Here is a 5,702-nt window from a genome sequence, read left to right on the forward strand (position 1 = left end):
TAGTCATTAATATTAATTGTATTACATCGTTTTTACCGAATCATGGCCGAGAAATTTGCATATACTAGCCAAATTTCTGTGTGTAGGCGGGACTCAAACAGTTACAGAATAACACAGACCAACTCCTCGGTTCCAGGGGGCGACCTGCCCGAAGAAAACTCTACAACAGACCTGGGAACCCCCTGAGTTAGAGTCTCCGCGCGATGAAATTTATAGAGATCAGGGTAGCATCCAGGCTACCAGTCTCTGGGAGTTCTTCCACTTTTATTTTGGGAATTGTACCGCTGAGGAGTCCGCTGTAGCTCCTAGACTTTTTCATAGAGTCTAGAGACGTGTTGCCGCTCGTCGGATCACCACAATATGTTTTGTGCCGGAAGTAAACAGGCAAGGACAGTACTTCTAAAAATTTGGGCAGAAAACGAGGTAGGTGTTTTTTTTAATGTGACTGTGTTCGACTAACGCCGGCGGCATATGTCCATAAAAGGACCCAGTCGGACAGTTTGAGGGGAACGAAAAGTACGTTACAAATGATAACAAGAACAAAAAACGAGCAAACTCCAATTCCCTTGTAAAAAAAACTTAAGGTATGTATGGGTATGATCAACGTTAATAGGTACGTTTTCATTATGGTGGCCATCATGCCGATGCAACATTCGTAATTTCTCTTCTTTTGGGCTGTTTAATTTTTTTTTAATTTGTGGGTTCGACATCTCTCACGCACCCCGGCCATCAAGCACTAATCTGAAGGGGCTATTGTTTCTTGTCCGTAATCTGGGACGTTGTCCGTAATCTGGGACGCAGTGTAACCATATCCACATTCCAGATGTTTCACGTCGAGTTTGCGTGGGGTTGTGCAATATACAGATCAGATTGTGTTAGAACTATGGTGTTTTTCTATGTTTCGAGAATATGTTCACGCTTTCAAGTTTGGTGCAATTCCTTTTTTTTTGTACATGTCAACTCAGCAGACACGAGGTTGGGGCTGCAGGTGGGTTAAAACCAGGTGCAGGATGATGGGACGACGAGGAGCGGAGATCAGATTAAGCTACCGGTGGTCCACAAGGCAAGTCCGAGGAACCGGTCGCCGACGTAGCCAGGAAGCCATAGTTCCAACAGCCTCTACACAATTCCCCAACTCCAGAGCTGACGCCACCCCAAGGAAAGCATGAAGGTGGGTTTCGCCCGTATCATTGTTAGCTTGATGCAAATTTTAAGACCTGCTTCCAATACCATATTTTAAAATTAAATAAGTTTTTCGTTTCTAGTCGCCCCGGCTAGTAGAAACCGTGAGGCAGATGCTTCGGTAAATTTTAAAGTTTTTCTCGTTGTATTTTAGGTACCGCTTTTATTGCCACATTTTGTCCGCTCCACATGGTGAACGAAAAACCCTATAAAGGCAGGTCTGACATTCTTTGCCAACTTTTTAAAAACAATAAAACACAATGGGGTCACAGGGCATATATATATATGTATAACCTTGTTGGTAGCGTCACTATTTACCCGTAATTTTGCTATTCAAAACAACGATTTACTTCCTCAAATTACGTCTTTTTCAAACATCAGACACACTTGCACGAGTTATCATCGGCAGTCACATTCCATCTGTGCACTATCGGTAGCTGCGATCAAAATATGGTTGGGCCTAGGGTTCTAGACAAATATACTCAGAATTGCATGCAATAAATACTTGTTCAAATGACTTCAAACGTGGTGAAAATTACACGCGGCAAGGAAAGTGTTCATTTTCTGACCATTGAAGGTACCTGGTGTGCTTGTATGACAACCGTCGAAAAGGAAAGGCCTATACTAGTTTTATACAGCTAGTAATTTCTAAGTATGTAAGATTCATTCATTAACGGATCATCGGGGTTTTAACCAGTAGATAAAAAGGTAGCAGATGCAAGTTAAAAGACTGGCTCGTTAAAATGATAATGTACACAAAAAAATGTTTAAACGTTTCCAGTACACCAAGAGTTCTGATCGAACATGTCCGTGACTCACCGTGATTCACCGTTAACGCGTTAATTTGACGTTCTGGTCAGGTCTAATTATCGCAAGTGTTCTGATACGTGTATGTAAAGGGTTAGTGTGTGACCACAATCGTTTCCCTCTCATAGCAAAGAAAATGGAATGTAAATAATATAACGAACTGTCCCTTAAAATGTTTGAGTTGTCAGAAGAGCGCAGTTGGTAGTTTCAATTACAGAGAATCACGTCGCAGCTTACTACGGGTCACTAAGTCGTCACCCACCTGTCAGTTAGCCGCACAGCTGCATCGGGATTATGTTTCTCACATCACAGGGAAGGTTAATAACAGTGACATTAAGGGCGTGGGAACAGCTCAGGTCAGCTAGTGTAGTTTATAAACAATCAACTTGCATGCCACACTGTACAGTAGAGTTACGTGAAATTTGTTAGTATTTACAGTTACGCTGCCCTGTCATATCACATGTCAACGCACTAGAATACCCTCAAAAACGTATTACTATAACGCCTGTGCACATGTGTATTTCTTCACTCATGTTATTATGCGTAGCTTTGTCTGCTAGCCAAATTTTCTCACCACAATGCAGGAAATAGCGTTTCAAGGGGTCAATAGTTCAAACTGTTCCCGGGGAGAATACCCTCAGTCCCACTTGTCACGCCTTCCATGCTGCACATGCTGAAAATTCGGCCAATAATATTTCGCCCAAACCTTAAAAGTAAGAAATTCACTGCCGCCGCCTCTGAAAAATGTTCGTCGTCACGTCCAAACAACATAAAATTAATACTTTGATGCAGAACTAGCTAACTTAAGATAGTTGAATCCAACTCTAAGTGTTGAAGTAAGCCTCACGAGGTAACGTAATTCGTAATACATTAGTATCATTCGCGTGCAATACCCTGTACAGGGAAACTAATATAGTATGTTACACAAAATCGCGCAATCACGTGAATGGAATGTTTGGAGAATATGTCTTGTGTGATTCTTTTATTTTTTTCTTGTCAGATTGGCAGACGTGAGGTCAGGGCTGCTATGTAGGATGGGTTGAAACCAGGAGCAGGATGATCATGAAAAAAGGGACGACTAAGAGCGGAGATGAGATGAAGCGACAGGTGGTTGACAAGTCACTCCTGGCCGAGGAACTGGTCATTCAAACATGCAGGAATATTCTTGAGAGACATTTCAATGTTTTAAAAGCCTAACGAAGCACTTTTGTAGGGAACAGTTAGGTTTCCGTAGAAATCAAGAATAAATTTTGCTTCTCCAACGTTCTTTGCGGATAAGCCTCAACACGATATTTTCGCGAACAGAACATCTGGGTAAACAATCAACAGTAGTTCCAAATCGGTAATAATGATCTGGGTGAAACCCACCTTCATATTTTCGCTGGCACGATGTTGGTCCTGGAGTTGTTCTGTGGCTTCCTCTGGTTAGCTATTAGGTCGGCGGTTTGTTCAAAGCGACCAGTTCCTCGGCCAGGCGTGACTTGTCAACCACCTGTCGCTTCATCTCATCTCCGCTCTTCGTCGTCCCTTTTTTTCATGATCATCCTACTCCTGGTTTCAACAAATCCTACAGCCCTGACCTCACGTCTGCCGTTTTTGTCGGGAAAGTCGGAAAATAAGAGTCCGGTCCAGTTTCGATGATTTCGACAGGGATTTGAATATCGTTTATCGAATATCGTCCCTTTCCCTCGTCTCCACTATGGAATAACCCATGGTTGCTGAGCAATGGCATTCACTGCCTAGTGTTCATATTGCGTAATGCAGATGAAAGGCCAAGCCAAGCTGACTCCCAGCCAAGCAGTCATTTCGCTGCCAGACAGAGAGGAAAAAAGCCACGCCACGGGTCTTGAGCTGGTCTCTGATGATCAATAACACCTGCTGCCACGAAGTCAACACACTCCCTTTCACTTCGGTAAGTAACTCAGCTTCCACTTCTGCGTAGCGAAGAGGATGTTAGAAAAGTTCCTTTGTCTGGTTTGATCAGAGCCAGGTATACAAATTAGTAGTTTATCAAAGATTATCAAATTGTTAGCTTCGTACTTTTTTTTTTAATTTGTACGTAAATGCGCTTGACCTGTTCTTTTTGTCAGTATATATATATTTGTTTTAAAAATGGGATATATCTTGTGGTATGCAGTGTCCGGAAAACAACGTCGTTTGGGTTGTCTCCCGAGGATTCCGTCCCAGATTTCGGACATTGTGTGTAACAGTAGAACACAATAGGGCTACGGAACTGCTAAACTGTAATGATATATCTCATTTTCAAAACAGATATGTATTCAATTTGATTCCTTCTAAAGGGATATATTATTACATTTCTTATTATTCTTACTCTATTTCTTATAATTCTTATTCTTATTCAAAAGCGAAGTATCATTTTGAAATAGCTTGGGATATTTCAATCGGCTAGAGCGTTCAAGTTGATATACGTGTGCATGTTCTCTCTCAATCTCTGCACAGGTCGGGCAAGAGAGATAAACACGGGCAAGACCGACTCCTCCCGCCGCAACGGACGTCGCTGATGGCTTGCGCTGGAAGACGAGCTGTATCACTGTGGGGAAGGACGCCCGTATGCAAATTGCAACAACGGGACCAAGGCTGGGAGCCATGCAAAATCCGGAACAACGTCGCCCTAAGGAGCAAGGCCATGAGAGGAAAATGCCAGACTGGAGCAGAGCCGCGTACAGCCAAGATTGCGCTGCTACAACTATGGAAATACTGACGCCAGTTTATGGACTGATGTACACGTATTGTCTGCATTACTAGTATTTGACTTTACAGACACAAATACGTATTGTCTAGTCTATTATGTGTATCAAAGAATATACAAGTAATGTAATTGACTCAGACGACGACGGTCCAAATCAAACCATGTGCGGATTTACGAATGGTGGAAATCCCATACAGACGCACGTAAGGTCTCATTGATGAGTTTTTAACTGCATTGGGAGTAATGGCATGCAAAAATACGTGTTTCACATGGGCGCGTACAAAATGAACGCACTTGAAATATGTTTATTCTCTTTATTCTTTGTTGCGCTCATTTACGTTTTATCTTGTAAAAAATTTACGACAACAGCTAAACATTCAGTCTTATATGACAATTAGAACATGCATGAAGTTAGTACACACCGCAACGGGGACTGCACAACTCAGAACTGTGTGCCTCCGACCCAGACCGCAGCTACCGAACATTGCCTGCTAATTTCTTGAAGTAGAAAGAAACTTTCACCAATCTAACGTTAGAGATCAGTTGGGCTGGATAAAAGGAAAATTCTCATCGCTAAAAAAACACCTCCGTGCAGCCGCTTACTTTTTTGGGCCGTAATTTGGAGTAATACATCAACGGGACCTTACAAATATTATGTATGCAAGCTGATGTTGCATTTCAGTCCGTCACTTGCAACAAGCTAGATACAACGCAATGGTTGCTGTATGTACCGGCATGTATTAGTCTATATTGTGCCATGATTATTATTCTCAGACGGTTTCCGGTAATTCGTTAAATTTGATAATGTGAACTGCAACAGACCGAGATAAAGTACTAGTGACAATGTTGTGTGATGTGAACGGACAGCTGTGTAACTGTCTGTCAGGTAAGACAGAATATAAAGACGAGAGATTTATTTCTAAGGCAATTCAGGAGAGCAACAGACCGAGTGACATAGCATTATGACGTCGCAGTTAGTATACGTTCAAAGTCTCCCGTGCCC

General features: G+C 42.3%; 1 long non-coding RNA gene across 3 annotated transcripts; it reads left to right on the top strand.

Annotated features, from left to right (window-relative positions):
* Positions 1-27: 27 nt before the first annotated feature.
* On the top strand, positions 28-5,627 carry LOC118424604. Of its 3 annotated transcripts, none has more exons than XR_004832220.1 (4): positions 28-423; positions 966-1,171; positions 3,754-3,901; positions 4,450-5,627. It is a non-coding gene; the product is annotated as an uncharacterized LOC118424604 (long non-coding RNA). The 3 variants fall into 3 exon arrangements; XR_004832221.1 differs by having other exon boundaries at positions 969-1,171; XR_004832219.1 differs by lacking the exon at positions 28-423 and having other exon boundaries at positions 492-1,171.
* The last annotated feature ends 75 nt before the right edge of the window (positions 5,628-5,702 follow it).

Source organism: Branchiostoma floridae, chromosome 10, assembly GCF_000003815.2.
Source record: "Branchiostoma floridae strain S238N-H82 chromosome 10, Bfl_VNyyK, whole genome shotgun sequence".
Classification (NCBI taxonomy): Eukaryota; Metazoa; Chordata; class Leptocardii; order Amphioxiformes; family Branchiostomatidae; genus Branchiostoma; species Branchiostoma floridae.